This window comes from Cornus florida, unplaced genomic scaffold, assembly GCF_030987335.1.
Source record: "Cornus florida cultivar Cherokee Brave unplaced genomic scaffold, ASM3098733v1 CherokeeBrave_3.0.0_Hap2_Chr08, whole genome shotgun sequence".
Lineage (NCBI taxonomy): Eukaryota > Viridiplantae > Streptophyta > Magnoliopsida > Cornales > Cornaceae > Cornus > Cornus florida.
The window spans coordinates 86,073,181-86,085,548 of NW_026775578.1; the positions used below are offsets into that span (position 1 = coordinate 86,073,181).

Consider the following 12,368-nt stretch of genomic DNA (forward strand, 5'->3'; position numbering starts at 1 on the left):
ATTGATTTTGGCCTTTTACTTGTCATTTGAAATGGATCCTTTTAAGGCATCCGGAAATGGAGCTTTTGGTTCAAAACTCTTTTCAAAATTTTTCTTTGAAGTCCCTTCAACACAAGAAGTTTTCAAATCATTTTGCAAACCTTTCTTTTCAAAATCACTTTTCAATACATTCTCATTTGAAAAATCATGTATATGCAAAGAAGGAGGAATAGGATGTGAAACGGGACGGGTGTCAACTTTGAGTTGCACCGGTTCATTCTCTTCATTGGACATACCCACTTGGTTGTCCACAATCTTCCCACTTCCCAAGGTTGTCACCGCATTGACATGCTCTATTGTGTGACCTTCCGAAGAGGAATGAGTCTCCACAACACATTGTTGCTTGGTGGGGCATTCAAAGGCATTTTCCCTTTCTCTCTAGCATTTAAGGTTCTAGCTATTTGCCCTACTTGGGTTTCTAGCTTTGCAATGGATTGAGAGTGAGAATGAAGCAATTGAGTGTTAGCCTCTAAAGTGCCTAGAGTGGTCAAAACTTTCTCTTCAAAGGCGGGACTCCTAGAATTCCCTTGAGAATATGATTGACTTGGAAAATGAGAATTAGAGAATTGGTTTCCTTGTGATTGAAATGGTCTATATCCTTGGGAACTTTGGCTTTACATTAGAAGTGGAATGTATTTCCCTTGGAAACTGCCATGGGGATGGTTTGAGCCTTCCCCTTGGTTTTTCCAAGAGAAATTTGGATGATTCCTCCAACTTGGATTATAATGATTGCCATAAGGATTGTTCCCTTGATTAACAAAAGTTGCATTGAATTGTTCATGATGTTCACCTTGCACATGTCCATGGGGATAATTGGAAGTAGAATGTAAAACACTTGAACAAGTCATACATGTCTCATTAGATGCATGATGCGAATGGTTAGGAATGGAAGATACTTGATTTGCCGAGTTTTGGTTGATCAAGAATTGATCAAACCTTTGAGATAAGGATTTCATCTCGGCGGCTATTTTATTGGAATGGTCAACTTGATGCAAGCCAACACTCTTTCTTCCACTAGAATTCCTATCATTCTTAGAAGATAGAGTTCAATGCAAAGAATTTTCACTCATGCTCTCATAAAGACGCCACACGTCATCCTCGTGCCTATCAATGTAAGAGCCACCCATGGAAGCATCAACCATGCCCTTATGATTGTCCGATAAACTCTCAAAGAAGTATTGAACTAGTTGCCATTTAGGCATGTCATGATGTGGACACTTCCTAAGCAATTCATTAAAGCGTTCCCATGCCTCATGGAATGTTTCCTCATCCCCGTGTGAAAACTCTTGAATTGAGGTTCACATGGCATTGGTCTTAGAAACCGGATAGCACTTCTTCAAGAACGCTTGTTGCATTTCTGCCCAAGAAGTTATTGAAAAAGGCCTAAGATTGTTAAACCAATATTTTGCCTTGTCTTTTAGGGTAAATGGAAAAAGTTTAAGTCTTAAGACCTCTTCCGGCTTGTCCGTATATTTTACGGTGGAACATACTTCAAGAAACTCATCAAAATGCTTGTAAGGTTCTTCACTTGGAAGTCCATGGTAGTTAAGAAGCATTTGAATGGTTTGTGGCTTGATTTCATAGTGATGTGCTCTAAATGGTGGCAATTGAATGCATGTGGGTGCATTATATTCATTAGGCACATAGTGATCTCTCAAAGCAAGGGGAGGATTAGCAATTGGAGGTGCAACATGGGCTCCTTGATTGCCTTGAATAATGGGTGGTGGTGGAGCATAAATTGGCCTTGGCATTCCCAATGGAACTTGGCCTTGTTGTTATGGTGGATGAATGGAATGGTCTTGGCATGCCTAATGATACTTGCATGTTATCATGATGCAAATTAGGGTGAAGGATACCTTGTTGGTCTATGTGACCAAGGTCTTCCACATGGTCCTCATTGTGTCCTTCCATTGATGAAATGGATTGACTAGAACTACCTCTTCCCCTAGGGTTTCGAACAATGGATTCAAGATGAAAATTTAAAGGGACAAGAGTGGGTCTCAATAATTTACGACCATGCATGACAATGCAACACAAATAGCAAAAATGTCAAACACTTCACCTTCACAACAAATCAACTATCAACAAACTTCCTCCACATACATTGTTCCCATACTCCCATACTTGAACAACATGCAAATAAAAGTAAATTTGCCTCCATGCGGGCTCACTATTTATCTAAGAATTGAAATACAAGCCTTCACGCAGGCCGACGATTTAACTAGAGATTGAGTTAGAAAGATCTCACAAAGGTCCTATAGCACTTCAACTCCAATTTTTTTTTAGCTTTTTAGCTTAGCAATTTTTTTGAATTTTAGCCTTTTTCCATACTTTGCTTAGCTTCTTTGCTTGGATGTTTCTTTGCTCACCTTCTTGCTCAATGCTCCTAGTCAAACAAGAACCAACACAATAAGTAATAAAAATAAAAATAAAATAAAGATACAATCAAAAGAGTACCAATTCCTAATTGATTCCACAAATACGACGTTGCCAATCAATCAATCCCCGGCAACGGCGCCAAAAACTAGTAGTCGTCGTCCTACCATAAGCTTAAGAGTGTGCATTAAGGCGATGGCCAAGTTTTACATTGTAGGGATCGTCACAAGGGATTGTGAGGGTCGCAAAAGGTTGTGGAATCAAAATTAGGGTTAGTAGGTCGAGTGATCAAAAGATTGGTTGGTGGTTGAATTAAGCTAAGATGCACTTTAAACTAAACAATAATGCAATAGAGGTAAAATGAGAGAGAGAGATCTTGGGGTTTAGAGATCACCACTAAGCACAACTCCTCTACACCTTTAATGAATGATTAATGAGGGGAAAGGCATTTATTGTGACAATGGTGTGTGTGTGTGTGGTTGTTTCAAAAAGCATGGATGAGAAATTAAGCATATATTGTCTAAGCAACATAGTGGATAGCACAACATATCAAATTAAGCCATTAATCCTTTCTTTCAGCTCACAACCAAACACAACATAAAATTAAAGAAATATGCCACTTGCTTTCATGAGTATGGAATATCAAACAACAAGCATGGATTGTCCTCCCATTTAACATCTAGCTACCACTACACTACAACTAAGCTAATGACATGAAATTAAGCTAATTAAACTAAGGGAGAGGCATAATCCATCAAGAAATAAGCATGAACCATCAAATAAACCACAAGGACATTCCATTAAGCACTATGTCTTGACAATCTCTAGATCTATAACATTAATACACATATACATGCATCAACAACACAAGAATAGAGGCAAACACATGAACATTTATTCTAACATACATAGACATATGAATAGAATGAAATGATCAATTGGAAGCATTAAATGATACAAATCATTGAATAAACAAGATCTATATATATAAATATGTCAAAACAAGTATCACAATACAAATCGCCTCAAAAATACATAAATCAAGATGTAGAAAGCATGCTTAGGGCTAACTCTAGCCCCAATAGGATGTCTAGCCACTCATGGATAGTGTCCTCCAACCCTCAAGGGCTAACTCCATGGTAGAGATTTGCTCCTTGGTTGATGAAGAGTCTCCAATGGTGTCTCTAGCCTCCTCATCCTCTAAGCTGCCTCTCCAAGAGTTCTACAAGGTATGATATATATGATGTAAAAAGTAATCCTTATCCTTATATAGGTAGGTCAAATGACACCCAAAATAAGCTGGGGTCGTACAACAAATATTCCCCAATGATTGGATAAAGGACAACTTTTTGTGAGCTGGAAATTTAACTTTTTTGCACTGGAGGAAGTTCGATCGATCGAACCTTGGACTTGGATCAATCGAACATGGCTGAGATCTAAGCTTAAGGAGTTTAAATGCGCACTTTTTAGCGCTTATCAAATTTTCCCACACTCCAAACAATCTACCCTATTTTTCTCTCTCTAACTTCTTTTTATAGAAGTTTACATTTTGCCATATTCCTCTTTCTTGGTCTTTAGGGTGTGAGTTGATGGCCAGATACTACCCTCTGGCCTATTAGACTGGAGGTTCCACTAATTGGGCATGCGGCTGGGCTAGGACATTGTGAAAAAACATCTTTAGCTAGATTGGTTGGGCAGACCAAGGCCTAATGGGGCCGCGGGACTTTTAATTGGGTTTATGATGCTCTTTGCTGGGCCGTAAAGAGGTCCAAGATGTTTTCGCTCTTTGTTGAAATATATAAATATTTATATATAATTGTGGAGAAAAATCTTCCACCAATCATGGTGATCTGGTCCGTGTAATTTCCTTCCAATTATAAATATTTTTATATAACGGTGGAGCAAAATCTTGCCGAAATGTTGGGTTGTGTGTAGCGGAATGGTTGTGGAATATAATATTGATAATTTACGTAGAAGGATTGTGAATAGATTTAACTTGCTTCTTCATTCAATTTTTACTTTGTTTAATTTTACCGAAATAAAACTAAAATCAAACCATAAAACACAAATAAAGTGCAAGTAAAGTAAATAAAGTTTAAGAGATGACACTAGGATTTTTAGTAAAGAAACCTCAATTGATATAATAGACCAATTGAGGGAAAAACCTCGTTGGACTGTGCAATCCATAGAAAAATGATCCACTATGTTTGAAGCAAAGTACACCAAACTTTGACTTAAGATCATACCCTATCGTTCTACCAAAAACCAATTGCTGACAATCCCTGACTTTTCGACTCCCCCGTCTACTTTAGGCTTACTCTTGATCTCTGTAGAAGAGTTCCAAGTAGATCAAGCAATACTCCACGAATGTTTTGACTCCTTAAAAGTGTGATTGTTTCACCCCTTTTCTTCAATATCTGAATTTTATGAAGAGCGAATGAATTCTGCTTTTTGGAATTTTTGAATCTATAATTATGCTTCAGTTCCGATGAGATAGAGAACAACACTACTAAATTACTCTTGTGTTTATGTGTGTGCTCTCTAAAATAAAATTAGTAAAATCAGATTGATTTTTTGAATAAAAATATCTCTCAAAGATGGCTCTTTAGTAGATCTGAATTTTGTATGCAAAAGTCGTGTTTAAACCTAGATGACTAACAAGGTTTATATAGAGTTTAGAATGTCCTAACCCCTCTGAAAATATAGAAAATTTCGTGCATAGGACTTGGTACACTTCTAAAGCAACTAGGAAAGAAATCTGAAACAAGAAACTGAAGTTTCTATAAACTGTTAAGACTCTTGAACCGGTTCAAGGATGGCAGAATGAATTCGAGCCAACTTTGAAGGGTCTTGAACTAGTTCAGAAAAGATTGAACTGGTTAAAGTCTTGCAGACTTGAATTTTTAGGCTGAACTTGGTAAAAACACTTGATGAGCGCTGAAAAGTACACATTTAAACCCCTTAAGCTTGAGTATTCTAGGACCTTTATCTATCTTATTTACCCGTTTTAGTACTTATTTGTGTTTTTGTCTATTTCAGGTCAATAATGTTAAAATGGGCTAAAAATGAGTTCTTAAGGCCTTTTTGGAGTCAAACTAAGTCTTAGCGATGATCCAGAGCAAAAAGAGGCTGATTTGGAGCAAAAAGAAGCTGATACTGAAAAGCTAAAAAGTTGGATGGATCGCAGAAAAAGTTGGATCGATCGAACTTTTAGTTGGATCGATCGAAAAATAAGTTCGATCGATCGAAAAAAGTTGGATCGATCGAAAATAAGTTGGATCGACCGAACTGGACATGCTGGCAGCAAGCTGTCACTTTTTCCGTGCGCGCCCAAAAGTTCACCTACCAAAAAGTTGCGGGATTAGATATTTTTGGGCATATATTCTAGACTTAGTGACTAAGAAAAGGACCTTCTATATAAAGGGAAGCAACCCATTTGTAAAAGAGGATTCTTTAGGCTTTTTATCATTTTTTTTTCTACATTGTAATTTTTATTTCTCTCTCTAAAAAAGTTAGAGATTAGGGTTAGAAGAAAAGAGAAAAGTGGAGGCACATCTCAAGAACACATCTCTAAATCCACTATCTCTCCATCTCTAGAGCTTCAAAGAAGAAGAAGAAGAAGGGGAAGAAGAAGATGGAGCCATGTTTGGAGCTTGATTCCATGACTACATCCACCTCCTCCATGATTGACTAGATCTACACTTAGGGCTTGGATGAGCCCTAAGTCTTGTGTAATCTAAATCCTTGTATTTCTATTTTTGGGGATTTTTTTATATATATTGTTGTGATTAGTGTTCTAGCCTTGTGAATTTCATGAATCTTGGTATATTTCTATGATTTCCATGGTCTAATTCTTCCTATTAATTCTCTAGTTTATTTACATGTCTATGTGTGATTAAATTAGGAATTATGTCTCACATGATTCATATGGGTTAATTCTTCCATTGATTCTCTATTTTAATTACATGTTGTCTTATGTGTGATTATTTGGGGAATTGATCTCTACACTATTTTTTCTATATTAATTGCATGTCTATGTGTGGTTGATTGAGAATCTAGTGATGGCTAAACATTAGTGCTTAATGGAATGCTCTTGTTATGTCTCTTAATGGTTCATACTTATTCCTTGATGGATTGTGCCTCTCCTTTAGTTTATTTTCATGCTAGTAGTGTAGTTATAGTATAGTGTTAGATGGGGAGACAATTCATACTTGTTCTTTGATGTTCCATGTTTTTGAATACAAGAAGCATATGCTCTAATATTGTGGTGTAATGGAATTTTGAGCTTAATGAAGGATTAATGACTTGATTTGATATTTTGTTCTCTTCACATGTTGTCTAGACAATATATTCCTCTTCCAATAGATATATTGTAGTCTTTCACATGTTGTTTAGACATTATACACTTGTTGAGTCACCTTTGCTAATCGAAGCAATTTTGTTCACAACAATGTATTCCCCATTAATGGAACTACCTTTCGATCGATCGTAAACCATTTCGGGATCTCCAAATTTTCAAAAGTTCGATCGATCGTAAACCATTTCGATCGATCGAACTACCTTTCGATCGATCCAACATGTGGTTCGATCGATCATGAGTCCCAACACTTAGAAAAATTTTGGACCTGCATCCAAATTGCAAAATGCATGCTCTCGGGACTTTTCAAAATTTTTCATGTTCGATCGATCGAATTCCAAGTTCGATCGATCCAAGGTTCCAACACGTGTCAACTCTTAAACCCTTAAACTTGTACATTCTTTATCCTCTTCGATCGATCGAAATCTTTATTCGATCGATCGAAATTTGCATCTCATTAATTTAATTTCCTTTGATTTTTCAAAATTCATTCAAAAAAAAAAAAAAAAAAATTAGTTGGGAGAGCAAATAGTTCGATCGACCCAAGTTCGGATTCGATCGATCGAACTATTTGAGGATTTTAAAATGACGTAGCAGCCATGCGAGCCGACATCACTGCCCACCGAGCTGAGTTCACCTCTTTCAGGGCGGATGTTATGGCTTGCTTTGCCGATCTCTCCAGCCGACTCCCTGCACCTGCACCTGCACCTGCACCCGCACCTGCACCTCCAGCCACTGCAGATCTTCACGATCAGGCCTCCTGAGACTCCACTTCCAGTTGTTTTATGCTTTCATTTCTTTTATTCTGGATCTGTATTATACTGTCACTGTTACTGTATTATACTTTGCGGCCGGTTTGTCGGCTTTATTATTTTATTGATGTACCTGCACTTTATATTCTCTATATATTGCTTTTTGATTATGGATGTCTCTTAGTATCTCATATTTGTATGTTTGACTCCATCAGGTACACCACAGTGACTTCAGTGAGAGAGTGCTGCCCAATTTTTTAGGACCACTCTTACACCTCTCTCTCTATTCTCTATTTATCCCATTTTACACTTGCATGTGTTGGGAAACGTGCTAGTTTTAAAAACTTTTCGAGGGATTTAAATTCATAGATCTTGATTCATTACATAAAGACAAGTTTCATGCAAAAATAAAACATGATGTATCATTCAATTAAAAGATTGAATACTTACATCAAGGTTTGAGTAAACCTTAGATCTCTCCTCTAAAGTGAATGTTCTCACTTATTGTAGATCCCTTAGCAAGATGCATTCTCCTTGGATCTCCATCTTCTTGGTAATTGTTTTGCCTTTAGGAATCACTCATATGCCTCCATGAATGACCTTGGAAAACTAGGCTTGTGGGAGCCTCCATTAGATGAGAACATAAACCCTAATTTTCTAGAGAGAGAAAATTTATTCCTTTTTTCTTCTCATCAAAATCACCCCTAAAATATACATAGACCATGTATATTTATAGGCAACATAAAGGTAAAGAAAATGAAACAACTAATCCTTCTCAATCTCTAATTCACATGTCTCAAATCTAATATGATTCCAATATCAAGTTGGGCTATGAGTGAGAATCCATTGGGCCTATTATTTTATTGGCTACAATGAATTAATGATTGGCCCGGTCCATGGACCCAATTAAATTAATTCATAAATTAATTTCTACTCCACTAAAAGAAATTAATTGAACTCCAATTAAATAATAAATAACCTCTAAGTCAATGTTGCACTTTGACCCCTCTATGCATAATTAGTTATCGGATAAATAATGCCATCAATCCGACTACTTAATTAATATATTTATTTTGGTACCTTTGATTATTTCTGGCTCGACCACAATAAAACATTTGTTCGACAAAAATAATAATTTAATAAATAAATATATAATAAATCATTTTGTCTAAAATCATACGAAGGCCTTCGAATTTACTTTGTGATCAACCATAATCAATACAAAATAAATACAAGTAGCAATGATGCAAATATTGAAAATATAACCCTCTAACTATTAATTACATAACTACCCGAAGTGTCGGTCTAAGGATCCCGAAGAATCCGCCGAACAAATCAAAGTAATTATTAATTAATAAAAGAGTCTATACTTTTCTCATGCTTAAGAGTCAAATGCCATGACGGTGATAGGGAGTAATTGCATACGATGGCTCTCGCAATATATCTCAACCTAACGCGGATCCAGTTCAAGGCTTAATTAATTATGAGTCCATCCATAATTACCGACTATGAACAACTTATAATTACTATTTATATATCATGCATTGATTGCCATCACATACATATATATAAATATTTCTTGTAATTACATGGACACTATCAATTTCATAGTGAATCGAAATATAATACATTGAATTCACCAATTGTATAAAACATAAATATTTCAGAAACGTCAGGAACATATGTCAATTAATCCAAACAGGAATTTGCTATGCTAGGGCATATAAATCCCAACAGCATGTCCACTGTGCACTGATTATCCTATCTTGTTATTTAATGAGTTTATCCGAGTGCAAACTTTTCAGGACCACAGTTTATCCCAAGTTTGGGGGGGCCATGCCACCCACTTTGGATACTTCTATCCCGATCATTCATGTCTAAAGCACTGGTATACTCTTTCCTTTGTTCTCTTCACACATTGAGGACAATGTGCAGTTTAAGTTTGGGGGTATTGGTGTATGTTTCAGTGTTACTTTAAAATACTTTAAAATTCAAATTTTGAGCATGTCTTGTGTATTTGAGGAATATTTCTATACTTGGTCCATTTCTAGCTATGATTTTGATCTTTTGAGGACTATATTGCTTAAAATTTAAAAATTGCTTGACTTGAGAGTCCAATATTCCTTGTATGCCTTGAGGATGCCATTTAGGAGTAAATTTTTCAAAAGATTGATATCTTGCTTGCATTTGTGGTCCACATCATCCTGAATTTGTGATTGTTTTGAGATTCATTCTAGGATTCTACACTGGCACCGGTGCACACTAGCTTTCATTTGTGGGGTACATGCTTTGTTGATTATTGAATTGGTTATATCCCAATTGGGCTAGTAGTGCATTGAAAGCTTTCATTCTTGATAAAGGTGGATAACAACCCCTTTTCATTGAGTAGCTGGGATTCTTGCCTCATTAAGCAGTGAACTTCTCGCGCCGAAAGGTGGAGGGCCCAAACTCTAGGTTAATAATTGAAAAAAAAAATAATAATAATAATAATAATTGAAAAAAAAAAAATAATAAGTTGCAAAAGCAATAAAAGTGAGGACTTCTCCCAAAAGGTGAGAAGTAGGAAATGATTAGATGGTTGTTGTCTTGATTTGTAGCCTAGTTGATTTGAGTTTGTAAGTCCGTTGGGGTTTCTTAACACCTAATGCCCTAAAGCCATCTGGTTTGGGAGTCATTGACCTAAAGCTCGCTACATGAATCTTCTAGAAAGCTTAAGAGATCAACACATTGCACAATATTTCCATCTTTGATCCTCAATAAAAAATAAAAAATAAAAAAAAATATGAGTGAAAAGAATAAGCGCACCTAGAACAATAAAGCTTTAATAAAAGGTCCACTTTTTATCTTAATGATTGGGACTAGATTTGTATGCTAGTTTGAGGGTAAGGATGTGATTAATTCCTTAGTTGGCTAAGATAGCAACACACTTGATGCCAGACCACTCAAAAAAAAAGGATTCTAGACTTGTTTCGATTTTCATGATCATTTTCTTGATGTGTGGAGGACCATACTTTCTTGTTTGATGTTGAGATTTTGAGAGATTGCTTGGAAATGGTTGAAAAATTGCATACTTGAAGTAGTTTTCTCCCAATGCTTGTTTGCAATATTGGTGCCTCTTTTGAAAGAATGAGCTTAATGTTTGTGGGTACCATTTCTAGAAACCCTCACGAGACTTCACTCGTCCACTAGGGGTAACCTAGGGGTTTAAAAGACTTGTTGCATATGTTAAATGGAATCGTGTTCCCTACGAAAGTGGCGCTATCATTTTATTGCTTTCTAGTTCATAGTTGTTTAGTTATTCATTTCATTTCTTACTTCGTAGTTCATTGCTAGGGACTAGCAATATTTAAGTTTGGGGGTGTGATGAGCGCTGAAAAGTACACATTTAAACCCCTTAAGCTTGAGTATTCTAGGACCTTTATCTATCTTATTTACCCGTTTTAGTACTTATTTGTGTTTTTGTCTATTTCAAGTCAATAATGTTAAAATGGGCTAAAAATGAGTTCTTAAGGCCTTTTTGGAGTCAAACTAAGTCTTAGCGATGATCCGGAGCAAAAAGAGGCTGATTTGGAGCAAAAAGAAGCTGATACTGAAAAGCTGAAAAGTTGGATAGATCGCAGAAAAAGTTGGATCGATCGAACTTTTAGTTGGATCGATCGAAAAATAAGTTCGATCGATCGAAAAAAGTTGGATCGATCGAACTGGACATGCTGGCAGCAAGCTGTCACTTTTTCCGTGCACGCCCAAAAGTTCACCTACCAAAAAGTTGCGGGATTAGATATTTTTGGGCGGGATTAGATATTTTTGGGCATATATTCTAGACTTAGTGACTAAGAAAAGGACCTTCTATATAAAGGGAAGCAACCCATTTGTAAAAGAGGATTCTTTAGGCTTTTTATCATTTTTTTTTTCTACATTGTAATTTTTATTTCTCTCTCTAAAAAAGTTAGAGATTAGGGTTAGAAAAAAAGAGAGAAGTGGAGGCACATCTCAAGAACACATCTCTAAATCCACTATCTCTCCATCTCTAGAGCTTCAAAGGGGAAGAAGAAGATGGAGCCATGTTTGGAGCTTGATTCCATGACTACATCCACCTCCTCCATGATTGACTAGATCTACACTTAGGGCTTGGATGAGCCTTAAGTCTTGTGTAATCTAAACCCTTGTATTTCTATTTTTGGGGATTTTTTTATATATATTGTTGTGATTAGTGTTCTAGCCTTGTGAATTTCATGAATCTTGGTATATTTCTATGATTTCCATGGTCTAATTCTTCCTATTAATTCTCTAGTTTATTTACATGTCTATGTGTGATTAAATTAGGAATTATGTCTCACATGATTCATATGGGTTAATTCTTCCATTGATTCTCTATTTTAATTACATGTTGTCTTATGTGTGATTATTTGGGGAATTGATCTCTACACTATTTTTTCTATATTAATTGCATGTTTATGTGTGGTTGATTGAGAATCTAGTGATGGCTAAACATTAGTGCTTAATGGAATGCTCTTGTTATGTCTCTTAATGGTTCATACTTATTCCTTGATGGATTGTGCCTCTCCTTTAGTTTATTTTCATGCTAGTAGTGTAGTTGTAGTGTAGTGTTAGATGGGGAGACAATTCATGCTTGTTCTTTGATGTTCTATGTTTTTGAATGCAAGAAGCATATGCTCTAATATTGTGGTGTAATGGAATTTTGAGCTTAATGAAGGATTAATGACTTGATTTGATATTTTGTTCTCTTCACATGTTGTCTAGACAATATATTCCTCTTCCAATAGATATATTGTAGCCTTTCACATGTTGTTTAGACATTATACACTTGTTGAGTCACCTTTGCT

At 36.1% G+C, this 12,368-nt stretch overlaps 1 pseudogene; it reads left to right on the forward strand.

The window, feature by feature from the left end:
• Positions 1–1,239: 1,239 nt before the first annotated feature.
• Positions 1,240–1,338, forward strand: LOC132272055 (small nucleolar RNA R71; annotated as a pseudogene).
• Positions 1,339–12,368: the final 11,030 nt, after the last annotated feature.